The following is a 14,241-nucleotide window of genomic DNA, read 5'->3' as shown; positions in this document are numbered from 1 at the left end:
CAAGTTATCTCTGATGTATGGTAACCCTAAGGCGGACCTATCATGGGGTTTTCTGGGGCTGAGAGTATGTCACTCGCCCAAGGTCACCCGCTGGGTTTCCATGAATCGAACCCAGGTCTCCAGAGTCCTAGTCCGATGCTGAAACCACTACTAGTTATTTCTCACTTAGCTGGATTAGTTCCCATATTGGGGGACAAAATGGAATGCAAACAAAGCAAACCAACCGGTCCCCCAACCCAAAATATTGCGGCTGCCTAGCCACCAAACAGCTTTCTTTAGCAACGTTAGACATTCCTGAATGTCTGCTGTGGGTTTTTGTTTTTTTAAAGAACGGTTTATTGTGTTTATTGTGTTGACATGGTCCCCAACTGGCCAGTCTGGTTGAGCAGCTTTCGGTGTTTGGAGAAACCTGACCACGGGAGAGGCCCCAAGGGTTTGTGGATGAATAGGCGGGTGTTTGTGTGTATACAGAGCCCGAAACCGGAGGCCCCCGAGAATCCCATTTGCTAAACTGCAGAAGGGAGGCCAGGAGACGCTGTCGGGATTGGGCTCCCTCCCAGACAGAGGCAAAGGTCATGGCAGCCGCTGTGGCTGAAGGACTGGGAGAACTGGTGCGACAAGAGATGGAATCCAGAGATCCCAGACCTTGACCGCTTGGGATTTACCCTCCAGATATTTCGCAGATGAAAAACGGGACACATGCAGCCAAGCAAAAACATCAGAGTGTGATCAAGATGGGGGAAAGTTATGAATGAAGAAGAGCAGACTGGCTTGGAGAGTGTGCATCGGTTTGCTTTTGCCTGAGCAAGAACCAGCGTAGTGTTTTTGGGTGTTGGATTATGACTTTGCAGACCAGGGTTTGATTCCCAGTTCAGCCATAAAACCCACTGGATGATCTTAGGCAAGTCACACTCTCTCAGCCTCAGGGGATGGCAAGGGCAAACCTCCTCTGAACAAGTCTTGACAAGAAAACCCTAGTTGCCATACATCAAAAATGACTTGAAGGCACACAACAACAACAGCTAGGAAGGGGAGACTCCATCCCCTCCTTTCCTCTTCCCTTGCTGAGTTAATACAGTTGGTTGTCCACATTTGCAGATTTGACTTTTGCGGATTTGATTATTCACAGATTTGATTTATATATTCTCTCTAGGGATTTCTAGGTCTTCCAGCACAACTCTGCAGTCAACATCTGCCAGAAGTTGCACTGGAGGACCCAGAGATTCCTAGAGAGAACACTTCTCTAGGCATTTGTATATCCTCCAGTGCAATTCTATGGTCAATGTCTGGCTGATGTTGACAACAGAGTTGTACTGGAGGACCGAGAGATTCCTAGAGAGGTGTTCTCTCATGTAAAATAAAGTTGTGGTATTTTTAATTTGCATTTTTCACTTTCAGGGGGGTCCCGCACTCCTAACCCCAGCGAATGGGGAGGGTCCATTGTAATTTAAAAATGTGCGTCTTGAATTCTTCAGAGAAAGGGAGAGGTATAAATATAATAATGACTTGATTCCAAACACACACAACAAATGCACACAACAAATGCAATCACTTTCTCATAGTGAAAGCTACCAGACAAGGTTGTTGTGAGGATAAAATGCAAAGGCAGGGTAATATACATACATACATACATACATATATACATACAAGCAAAGTTCACATGAGTTGACCTTCCTCCAATAGACACACACACACACAAGGATTTTGCAGCCTGATCAAACAGCACAAATCAATGCCTGGTTTCTTGCTGTTTTGCCTACGTATGAGACCTTCACACAGGGTTGGTATTTTATCTACCGTTGCATCAAGGTTGCTTAAAAGATGGCAGAGGCAGAACCAGTGGAGAGAGGCAGATATTTTCGGTTACAGCTCAAGGTTTATGCTGGTCGCAAGACCATTTCCAAAAGGAAAAGCTGAGAGATTGGCTTTCGCAATGGCCGCCGTTGACGTTGACGCTGTGCCCATCCAGCTCCCCAAGCCAGCAGCATCTGGTGTGCCATTAACACACACACTACACACACCGCACACCGCACACCATCCTCTGATTAATGGGTTGGCGAGGAGAGCTTGGCTCCAAATAAAGTCTTGCCTGTGAGCCATCAGGAGAAACAAAGGAGGATGGGGAAATTTTTTTCCTGCAGACGAAAGCCAACCCTTTTCATTGAAAATTAGTCCCACAGTTAGAGGGGGGGGAGCCCCACTGAAATATTAATTGCATGCCCTCCAACAGTTCACAGATGAAAGCTGGGAGATGTGTGACCAAGCAGCACCAGAGTGGCCAAGATGGCAAAAGGTATTAATGAGGAAGAACACAAGGAAGGTTGCGGCTCTTTGCTTTTGCCTAAGTCTACAGGGAAGGGCAAGATCGTTTTCCCTCTCTTTTCTTCTTCCTCTTGATGAATTAATTGGATGCAGTCCAATGTGAAGTCAAAGGTTTTCATGGCCAGCATCCATAGTTTTTTGTGGGCTCTGTGTCCATGTTCTGGAAGAGTTTATTCCTGATGTTTCACCATCATCTGTAGCTGGCATCTTCAGAGGATGCTGGCATGGAAGATAGTGGGGTGTATATACTGTGTGTGTGTGTGTGTATACACACAGTATACTGTGTGAGTGATTTCCATGTTAATCTGTGTATTGTTCTGTCCATGGAAATATGCAAAACACAACAGAACAATACACTGATTAACATGGAAATCACTCTTCCCTACCCAATAGTGTGTGTGTGTGTGTGTGTGTGTGTGTGTGTGTGTGTGTGTGTATCCCACTCTCTTCCATGCCAGCATTCTCTGAAGATGCCAGCCACAGATGCCAGCAAAACATCAGGAATAAACTCTTCTAGGACATGGCCACAAAGCCCACAAAAACCTATGGATGCAGACTACTTTGGCACTTTGAACTCTGTTTGCAGCAATGAAAGTAAGCTGAGGACGACAGGGGAAAGTTGGAGGAGGAGGGAGAAACTGGGACATTTTAAAAAGCACCTGAAATAGTGGGATGGCAGAGGATTGATTGGGACCCTCCTTCGCCCCATAAACCAAAGAAGGAGCCCAAGCTCTGAGCTCCTGAATTGAGGTGCATCAATTCCTTTGCCTGGGTTGGCCTTTGCCCACAAGTCTACCTCCCAGTCCTTCTTTTCTTAGGAACCCTTCATTGACTTCTTTCCGAGTGGAGATTGGCGCAAGATCACTAGCCCTGGGAGTAATCCAACTCTGTGAGTGACAGCTGCCACTGACACTTCAGCTGATGCTGCTGTGATCCTGCTAAGAGGCGACCGCTTTTGAATGTCACCCTCTGGGAGTAACATCTGCTTTCAAAGAGAAATCTGGAGAGAAGAGAGAGCAAAGGGAGGTGGAACTCCGCTAGAAAGCATGGTGCGCGTGTGTCAAGACGCATGAGGAGCAAAGGAGTGAGCTGGAGGACAAGGGAATGCTTTAAACCAGTGATTCTCAAATTCTAGTCTGCCAGGTGTTTTGGACTTCAGCCGCCCAGAAACCTCAGCTTTCTTGGTCAATGGTCTGGGATTCTGGGAACCAAAGTCCGAAAGTCCTGGAAGGTTAGAAGTTTGGAAGGCCAGAGTCACTGGGTTAAACTAATTTGGTGGTGTCACTAGGTTTGGTGTCATCCAGTGTGGTAACCCATGGTGTCAGCCCCATGGACCTCCTGAGATGGGAGAGAAGATGGAGAGGAGGGTCTCACCCCAGGGAACCCAGCATCCTACCGCCTGGCATCCAGCTAAGATGGCAAAGATGGGATGCCCTCTGAGCAAGAGCATTTTTTTAAATTATAAGATATCTCCATTCTCAAGGAAAGAGGGAATCACAGCAAACAGTGTACCCAATCCCAGAGGTCAATGGCAGAAAGGAGAGTAAGGCTGCAGGATGGGGAACAGAGAGGAAGGTCCATGGATTTAGCCCCATTTTCACACACACCCCAAAGTGGAGTGGCATGCCAAGGAGAGTCCCCCTTTCCATTCTGGGAAAGGAGCCTTGGGATGCCTCATTGCTGCCTGGTGTGACCCCATGTGTCACCCAATGTGGTCCACACCCCCAGCATCTCCGTCATGATGCCACTGAACCCAATGGATGTAATGAGGAGGAGGAGAAGGGAAACATAACATAGGTTGGGCGGCAGATGTTGGGCTGCAAGTCTGAGCAGCCCCAGCCAGCATTTTGTTAGTGTTGTTATGTATTGTTAAGAGCTGTTTGAAGGTGGAATGGACCGCCTCGGAGGATGGTGGGCTCTCCGTCTTGGAAGGTCTTCAAACAGAGGTTGGTTGGTCATCTTTCGGGAGCGCTTTGGGTTGGGCATTCCTGCATGGCAGCAGGGTTGGACCAGGGACGTAGCTAGGATTTTAGGAAGGGGGGGGGGTCCAGACTAAGTGCCACCATTATAATGGGGCTTGAGTGCGGCGGTGCAGCAGCACACGCCATTCATTTTTCTAATGGAAGGGGGGGGTCCGGACCCCCAGATCCCTCCCCCCTTGGCTACATCCCTGGTTGGACTACATGGCTCTTGTGTTCCTTCCCTGTTCTGTGATTTTAGGATTGTAGGTGATATCAGAGCCAATATCAGAGTCTGATCATGGAAGCTTAGTAGGGTCAGGCCTGGTTAGTATTTGGGGAGACCTCTAAGGAATACCAGGAGTGCTTTATTTCGAGAGAAGGAACTGCAAAGCCACTTCCAAGGATCCCTTGCCTAAGAAGACCCTCTGAAATTAATGGGGTCGCCATAAGTTGACAGGTAACTTGAAGACAATACACACATATACACATATACTATTAGCATGCTTTTGAAGCCAATGGGGAGGACAGGGCAAGAGGAAAATGCTGAGCATCTAGGAATCCTAACACACAGAGAGAGAGAGAGAGAGAGAGATGACAAACGAGAAAGCAGAGGGAGGTGTGTGAGAGACTGAGGCGGAATTGGAGATAATGGCGGGGACCAGCAAAATAATCAAGCTGGCCATTGGCGGGAGGCGTCTGCATCCCATCCCCAGCTGCACCGAAGGCCATTAGTAACAGATCTTTGTAGAATATCCTCCTCATTAATGCATATTTATCTGCTCTTGGCAGCGCTTCCCATAGAAAAAACCCATGCAGCGTGAGGTACAGCCCATCTGCAAGCAGATCAGGCACAGCGAAATACATCTCTCTTCACAGAGGCATCTCACAGAGTCCCGTTTTTCAGGCCCAGCCAATCCAAGGGATTTCAAATTTGGGAAATGATGAAAGGACGGTGATGCTGTTGGGGGAGGCATCATCCTCTTTCAATGATCTTCTCTTTCCTTGAATGAGTTACTCAGAATTTCCCTTGTCATTGTAGTTGTCCATGACTGGAATTAAGTATCAGTTACAGAATCATGACTGGACTTACAGATCCAGAACTGGTCTGTATTCAGTAGGTCTACTGATACCTTGAAGGCACCAGATCCCATCTGATCTTGGAAACGAAGCAGGGTCAGCTCATGGATGGGAGACGGCCAGCAAATCCCTGGTGCTGTAGGCTATATTTCACAGGCAGGAACTAGGAGAACCACCCCAGAGTCTTCCTTGCCTAAGAAAACCCTATGAAAATTTATGGCATCGCCAAATACATTCTTGCATTATAAAGGAAGGGTAGTATGACTAGCTGTAGAAATGCAAAACTTGTGGATATGATGAGGCAGGCTTTGTCTATGTCAGGTGATGCTACAAATGTCTTTCTCCCAGTCGGTCTCAAAAGTGCTCCAGTATCCCTTTGTAAGAGTGGCTCAGCAATGGAACCGATTGCCTAGAGCAGCGTTTCTCAACCTTGATTCCTCCAGATGTTTTTGGACGTCAACTCCCAGAAGCCCAAAACAACACAGCTAATGGGTAGGGATTCTGGAAGACAAAGTCCAAAGCGCCACTGGCCTAGAGAGATAGCGTGGTCTTCTCTGGGCATCTTGCAAAAGAGGACAACTGTCTGCTGGGGCTGCTTTAGCTGGAAACTGGGAACTGAGCAGGGAATCAATGGCCCATGAGGCCCCTTCCAACTCTATGATTCTAAGGCTCTATGCTCCAGAGTAACACAGCTGTTTTTGAATAGCACACTATCTGAGCACTTTAGGCATATCCTGAGATCCTCGACTCTATGGTGACAGTCTATCCGTCCACCAAGCCACTAGGAGGAGCATGACTCTTGCCAAAGGTCACACTAGAGGACCTAGAGATTCCTAAACAGAAGGCTTCTCTAGGTATTTGTAGGTCCTCCCTCCGGTGCGATTTCATGGTCAACGTCTGGCAGATCTGGAGCACAGAGTTGCGCTGGAAGACCTAGAGATTCCTAGAGAAGTGTTTTATCAGGTTAAAAAAATAGTTGTTGTTTTTTATTTGTAGTTTTCCCACTATGACGGGGGTCCTGTGCCCCTGACCCCAGCGAATGCGGAGTGTCCCCTGTACTACATTTGTTCACATACAAATAAACACATACACATAGTTTTCTATATATATAATAAAAGGTGTGGCCCCTGCGTAGCTCCGGATACCTGGATGCAACCCCAGCCCCAGCTGCAGGATAGAGAAGCCTTGCAATCTATTTACAAAGGAAATTGTTTCACTTGCAGCTTCCAGAAATAGCTGTTTGCCCTCTCTTTGGGGGCAGACAAAAATTGGTCTGTGAATTCTGGAGGTATCGAGGGGCACGAAACCATTTTTGGAAAGGAGGCAAATGCAGCCCCAGGAGTGCACTTGGCCCATTCCAGGTTTGCACGTTTTCACTACTCTACCCCATCCCCCCCCCTTTATGATTCTCCCCTTTTTTCCGGAAGCATTACAAATCCCAAACCGCTTAAAATGGTAAAGCGTTGGAAGTCCTAAAACCTTCATCTATTATTAAGCGTGACGGTAAAAAAGAAAAAGAAACACGTACCTTGGAATGTTTTGCGTAGCAACGGTTTCCAAGACAGCCCTGCATCTGTGCAGCCGACATTCCCGGTGGCTGGAAAGCGTGCCCTGCGCATATTCCGGCAATGAGTGAGCGCGGCTTCGACAGGCCCGCCGAGAGGCAAGCCGCAGCAGGATCCGGTTGCCAGTTTGTCTGACTGGCAAGCGAGTCATGGAAAAACACGTCTGAGAGTTTGCCAAGGTAGTGGGGATAGTTTTCCTCCATGGAGTCCAGGGCTCCAAAGCCTGAACTGGGAACCTCCTGGCCATAAAAAATGAACCACGTTTGTATCCTGAAGGCACCAGATCTTGAGTGATCCTGGAAGCTAAGGAGTTTATCACACCAGGGCTAATTCTGGCAATAAAGAGAGATTAAAACACATTTAAAGCACCCCCCAAATGAAGTGAAAATGGCAAGTACAGTCCGCCTGCATCATACACACGGGCGCAATATACACAGCTTTCAGAATACGTTGAAAGCCATGCTGGTAGAAGCCATGATGTGCCCTGGAAGGAGTAATGGCACATGCGCCAGTGGTGTATGCACCACACCACATCACTCTGTGGGCACAAGCCCCATTATTTTTAATGGGACTCCACCATACATGGGATTTCCCTTACACAGGGGGTCTGGAACAGATCCCCCATGTAAGGAAAGCTCCCACTGTAATTGTGCAAATGATTATCACATGCAATTGCACAAATAAAGTGATATCAGAAATGCATCGCCACTGAAATCCAGAAAGTAAAAAGATGTGCGTTAATGCTTCTTTGTGACCACTTTAATGGTGGGTTTTGTGTGATGTCGAGGAGTCCTGGTGGCGCAGTGGTTAAATGCCTGTACTGCAGCCACTCACTCAAAACCACAAGGTTGTGAGTTCAAGACCAGCAAAAGGGCTCAAGCTTGACTCAGGCTTGCATCCTTCCCAGGAGGTCACTAAAATGAGTACCCAGATCGTTGGGGGCAAATTAGCTTATGGTTGTAAACTGCTTAGACACTGCTTAGGTGAGATGAAGCGGTATATAAATGAAGCTTGTTTGCTTGTTTGTGAAATCGTTTTGCATAATTATGCAGGATAGACTGCCATTCTCCTTTGTGTGATAAACTCCTAAGGTGGGACAACCTGCTTAGGATTTGATGGGAGACTACTAAGGAATGCCAGGTGCTGTGGGCTATATGTCTTGGCACGATTTGTCCAGAGGAGGTTTGCTATGGCGTTCCCCTGAGGCTGAGAGCGTGTGACTTGCCCAAGATCAACGCAGTGGCTTTCATGGCCAAAACTAGGATGGAAAAAAAGCCCTTGCAGAAGAGAGAGGGAGTGGGAAAGGGTTGGCTTTCCATCCATCTCCATCCTGCTCTCCACTCCATGCACACAACCCTTGCGGCCTCCTCTCTTCTCACACCTCCGGAGCCGCCTTGATTTGTGCGTTGCTAAAAGGGGGGAAGGAAACAGCGTGGCGGCGGCTTATTGTATGCGTTGGAGAGGCTGGCTTTTATCTCCCCTCTTCCCCCTCCTTTCTTCCTTTCCCCTCTCCAGGGAGCAGCCGCAATTTCTCCTTGCTCTGAAGAAGCTTGCAAAAGGGATGAGTGAGTCTGGGAAGCCAATCTAATTGGCAACCAAGGAATACCCCGGGGGAGATGTGTACTTTGGTCATATCTAAGTACACTCCAGCCGGTGTTTAAAGGCACAACTGGATCTCAGACTTGGCCGGCGAAAAAGAAAAAAAATACAAAAATGCCAGCGCCTCTAAGCTCCTTATCTATTACTGGCAGATTAACTCCTTAATCGTCCCTTTTGGAAGTTCCTTTGCTCCAAAATTATCCCCCTTGCCTTGTCTCATGTTCGTCCCCCTCCTCCTCCTTTCTTACATCTAGAACTAAACTGGGAGGAAAAGAGGGGAAAAGGAGGAGTGAAGCTGTAAGACATAACAGAAGAAATGGTAATGCTTTTTTCAAAATCTAGGTTAGCAGGCAAAAGATGTTGGGTTCAGTCCTTGCAGCTCCAGTTCTAAAGATCTGCCAGGGCTGGGAACGATTGTGAACAGTGAGCGGAGATAATACAACTGAGTTGGATGGACTAACGGTCAGCCCAGGTAGAAGATAACTGAATCAAATCGTAAAAGGGCAGAGTTGGAAGGGATCCCTGAGGGGATGCTAACCCAGACCCCTTCCAATAGATGAATCCACAGCTAACACATCCCCACAGGCGGCAACCTAGCATCTCTTTAAAGACCTCCAGCAAAGGGACTCTGAAGCACCATCTACTCCAAATAAAGTTGCCAGATCTCAGGGCCTGTCTCTATCTCTTGTTTTTGTGGGTCGTCTCCAAGCAGGGTGCAAATTCTCCAGTTTTGGGGGAGCGCAGCACCCCAAAAAGGCAAGAGGAAAGGGCTATGTGCAAATCTCCATCTAAGCTAGTAGAGGAGCCACTCAGTACAGTCTGCAAGGATTCATTCATTGGTTGCTGCAATTTGCAAAGACTCTCCATGATGAGGTCCATATATTTACTCACTCGGCTTCCTCCTTTCGTTGCAGTCATTGCAATGGCAGGGCTCACCCTCTGCTCTGCTGTTCCTTCAATGAAAGATTTCCTTTCCCTTCCTATCCCTATTTCCAATTGTTTTAGTCTTCTGAGGGGAGACATAGTTGATGGGAAAAGCTGAGGAAAGAGAGGCACACAGCTAGCAGCAACTACAGTTGAGCCTCTGTATCCATGGATTCTTTTTCCATGGATTTAAACATCCACATTTTGAAAATATTCAACAGATAGATCAATTCCAAAAAGCAAAACTTGATTTTTCCATTTTTATATAAGGGACGCTGTTTTATTATGCCACTATGTGCTGGTCTGTGACCGTAATAAAGATTCTATTCTATTATTATGACATTTTATTGAGTGGGACTTGAGCATCCACGGATTTTGGTATCCATGGAGGGTCCTGGAACCAAACCCCAGTGGAATGGACTGCCTTGGAGGATTATGGGCTCTCCATCTTTGGAGGTCTTTGATACCAAAGGCCCACTGTATAATCACAGCGCCGCCATAGACCATGCGTTCCTCTCTGAATTAATCTGTCTGCTTTTGTGCGCAGAGGCTGGAACTGGAACGCCGCGGAATAAATGGCTCCCCCACTGGGCCTGTTAGCGTGAGAGGTGTGAGTAGGGCTCCCCATGGAGCCCCAACAAGCATTCCCTCGCAGCTCCTGAGACGTCCCATCCTACCCCTCCTTTCCCCCTCTGAGGAAGATGCATCGATTTGGAGAGCGCATGGCCGCCCTTCCTTCACGCCAAGCGCTCCCGCAGGAATCCTCACCACGACACTGGCGTGGTCCTTTTAGCTAGGCCTTGTTTCATCCTCCTGCGTTCCCACTCTCTTCTGATGCCCCCTTCTTCCTAATACTTCTTTCTCCATGCAGCATTTTCTAAGTCATCTGTATTGTTGACGGAGGGCCATCCATGGTGGTCGGAGCATGCGAAATCCACGTCCCTCCGGCGAGATGGATTTAGCCTTCTTTTTTAGCGGGCAAACATGTCTGTGTGTGGAAGGGACTGCTTTAAGGCCTTTTGTTGCACGGGGATAAAATTGCTTCTCAAATGAAGGAAGAGGGTTTTTGGTTTATTTTTATTTTTCGGCATTAATTCCTCCCCGCTTCCTCCGCGAGAGGAAAAACGAGGCTTTGCAAAGCTGCGGAGGCTCAGCTGGTGCTGGGCAAGCATCGTTCAAGGGAGCGCCAGAGCATTACGCTTCATTACTGGGCTGTCTGCTCCTCTCAGGAAGACGAGGGCTCTCCTGGCAGCAGTACAGCTGGATACATCACTGGCATGCAAACCTGTCTCTAGGCCGTCCGTCGCCAGGACTCAACCTCTAAACATGCAAGGAGAAGCAATGCTTGGGGTGGAAGAGGGGAAGAGGGAGGTGGAGGCGAGCTTGCAAAGCCAGGCAGAGGATTTCTTTAGCAGATTATGAAGGAGGGGGAACCTCTGGAGCGGAGAGCCAAAGATGCCAGGGAGTGAGTCAGTGCTGCCGCAGCTCATCTGTGCCAGCTGTTCCCTTTTGCAGGGACTGCCCCTCTTCCTTGCTGCTTGTCTTCCATCAGTCCTCTGTTTTCTCATTTACCTCCCCTTTCCCGTTTTCTTTCTTTAATTCTTCCCTGTATCATTAGCTTGGAGAAGATGGAGAGGTGATACGATCACGGTTTTTAAATATCTGAAGGGATGCCATGCAGAAGAGGGAGGGAGCTTGCTTCCAGAATGCGAAATTATGGATTATCAGATTATTGCACAAGAAAAGAGATTCCGGCCTCATTCTCACAACCTTATAAACCGGATCGTGAATCGGTTTGAACCACTTCAAACAACCCTGGTTCCCACTTAATCCAAATCACTGAAGTGATTCCATGCTCCAGACCCATTTAACCCGCGTCTTTTTGATGCAGGTTTTTCCCCCACTTCTTTTCCAATAAATCGATTCTGCGCAAATGTGAACCACAAGTGGATCGGAATTGATTCAAATTTCCCTTTCGGCCGGCTGGAACCAAATCATTTTGAATCGATTCATTCGTGATTGTGAACCACAAGTGGGTTATTTTGGGGGGGGGGATGCAACCGGGGCAAATGTAGTGGGAACCATGCTCCACTGTTGAATCGATCCATTGATTCGGATTGCACTCAGATTTATCTGTAAGTGGGGATGGGGCCTTGGGCTAAACATTAGGAAGAACTGTAAGAGTTGTTCAATGGTGGGATGGACTGTGTCGGATTCTCAATCTTTGGAGCAGAAGTTGGGTGGGCATATTTCAGAAGTGCTTTCTTTGTGCATTCCTGCATGGCAAGGGTTTGGACCAGGTTGTCCTTGGGGTCCCTTCCAGCTCTCAGATGCTGTGGCCTGTTGGGAACGACTACTTAAAATGATGTTTGTGACAAATCGCTGCTAACCCAGATGGTTCATCCCTTTCCTTAGATAAAGGATGGAGAAGCTCAGGCTCTGTGGCCCAATCTGTTCCATTGGATCTCCCCAAATCATCGCAATCCCTTCCTCACAAAGACCATTGTTTGGAGCTTTCGCAGTTTTCCTATGTTTTCCCTTCATTCTGAAAGGTTGAAGTGGCTTCCCTAAAATTTAGCTCCTTGGCATGGAAAGCTTTACATCAGGATTCTTCCTTCTGTCTCCTTTGCCTTTGGCCATGACTATCCTTGGAAAGGGGTCTTGTGTGCTTTCATGGTTTCCCCCCCAACTTATCGCAACCCTAAGGCTAAGCCATCATGCGGTTTTCTTGGCAAGATTTTGAATTGCTTGGAAAACACTTCCCTGTCGTCTGCCTCCATAACCAGACTCAAGTTCCTAGCTCTCATGGCTGCCAGGTTTAGCATGAAACATCTCCTACAATCTTGCAAGCCGGCGACTCAGTAAGCTTCCCCCCATTGCTCCGGGGAGCCATTTTTTCCATGCCTCGCTCCACTTTGAGACCAGCCCAAGCAAAATAAATCATGCAAAGTAAACAAAAAAGTCGTACAAATCTCCATAACGTGCGGCATCCAGCTTTGCGCAGTGCAGAATCTGTATTTTATTGCAATATTTTTAAAAAAGCACAGAGTACACCCAGATCCTTGCGTCTTCGGGACAAGATTTAGAGGCTGCCGCTTTGGCAAGGCGACTTGGCTGTGTTTCTCCATTTGTCTGAGCCACTGGTCTGTTTCTGGCATTTATTTTCCCATTCACAGAAGAGTCGAGGAAGTCAATTTTGGGGGGGACTTGTTGGAGGAAGAAGAGAAAACATGGCTGAATGGAGAGCTGTAGTTATGGAGGAAGCCTCAGAACAAGGGCATTCTCCACCCAACATATGAATTCTACCCCAAATGGATTTTTTCTTTCAGTTTCCAAATGTCGAGAATTGCAGTGGACCCGACATCGAAAATAATTCAGTTTGCTGTGTGTGCATTCCCTTAGTAGTATTACTTTGCCTGCCACTATTCTTGGGGTGCATAAATGCTTGTTTCTCCATGCACAACTGTTGTGATAAGTTACTGCAATGCTAGAAATTAGTGGGCTGGAGGAAGATTTCATTTGGGGCAGGATTTGTAGAGCAATAATGCCGCTTTGTTGCTCTCTCCATAGGTTCATCCTTGGGGTGGACTCTCCTCCATGGGAGATTTGTAAACAGAGGTTAGATGGCCATGTCTCAAGGTTGCGCCATAGACATCACCACGTCCAAATGCTTTGAATTTGGCACCAGATCCCTTGGAAGCTAAACAGGGTCAGCCCTGGTGAGTATGTGGACGAGAGACCACCAGCAAATGCCAGGTGCTGTAGGGTTTAATTCATAGGGAAGAACTGGCAAAACCACCTCTTGAGTATTCCTTGTCTAGGAAAACCCTGCGAAATTCATGGGGTCGCCATAAATTGGCGGGTGACTTGAAGAAAAAGGAGCGCCACTCTTGACGTATGCCATGTTCACACTGCGTAATTATAGCAGCTTGATACCACTTTAAGCACAGTGGCTCCATCCTACAAACTACATCTTGAGGATTGTAGTTTGGCGAGGCACTTAGGATACAAAATGTCCTTCCCCAGACTATACACCCCAGGACTCCATAGGATTGGACCATGACAGTTAATTCCATTGGGAATTATGGACATCTTGGTATCAGACTACTATAATCATTCAGTGCAGACAGCATCTTGTGTTTTGTTTGGCTTTTCCCCTTCCTCCCCCAGTCCTTGTTCCATCTTAAGTGGTTTTTGGAGGATCATTTGATGCAGCAAGGAGGAGATCACTGTGAAAGTTAATTAGCCGGATGTGGGAGCAAAAGAACGAAGGAGAGGTGGAAGAAAGGAGCGGAGGAGAATGGATGGAAGGAAGGAAGGAAAGAAAGAAACTGGTGGATAATGGCCTGAGCCCCACTGATGGAAAAATCCGGAACCCAGCCTCTCTGTTCAGAGAGGGAGAGAAAAAGCGAGGGTAATGATACCCCTCATGTGATCGACGGCGACATCAATCCTCTTTTGAATTCCAGCAGGGGCCCATTTTGAAAGTGCGTCCAGAGGCGTTGGGTGAAATTGATTGAAATAAAGGAAAAAGAGGGAAGGACATGGAGGGGGGAGGAACGGGAGAGCGTTCAGAGGTAAATCCATTTATGCCCAGAGGGGTTATGGTCTGAGCGCTGAGTTATAAATGCGTGCCGGGGTGGTCTCCTCACCCCACTGACATGCGCGCCCATGAAGGAGGGGCGAGGGGGTCGAAAGGTGGCGAAGGTTATTCGGATAATATTTAATAACGCCGTTGGGAATTACGGGCATAAATCATGGGGCACAGCGGCGGAAAGGAGGGTGGGAGACCC

At 47.7% G+C, this 14,241-nt stretch overlaps 1 protein-coding gene across 3 annotated transcripts in view; it reads left to right on the top strand.

The window, feature by feature from the left end:
* RAI1 (retinoic acid induced 1) overlaps window positions 1-14,241 on the top strand; it is an 80,737-nt gene that overhangs the window by 32,658 nt on the left and 33,838 nt on the right. For 2 of the 3 annotated variants that reach the window (XR_006100532.1, XM_042437827.1), the window contains exon 1: window positions 4,610-4,740. The exons of the other annotated variant lie outside the window; for it this stretch is intronic. The gene's annotated coding sequence lies outside the window, so the exon portion shown is untranslated. Of the gene's footprint in view, window positions 1-4,609; window positions 4,741-14,241 lie in introns of those variants that run through there. 3 annotated transcript variants of the gene reach the window in all.

The sequence above is a fragment of the Sceloporus undulatus genome, chromosome 8, assembly GCF_019175285.1.
Source record: "Sceloporus undulatus isolate JIND9_A2432 ecotype Alabama chromosome 8, SceUnd_v1.1, whole genome shotgun sequence".
NCBI lineage: Eukaryota > Metazoa > Chordata > Lepidosauria > Squamata > Phrynosomatidae > Sceloporus > Sceloporus undulatus.
Note: the sequence above shows the minus strand (reverse complement) of the source record. Positions and strands in the feature narration are given on the sequence as shown.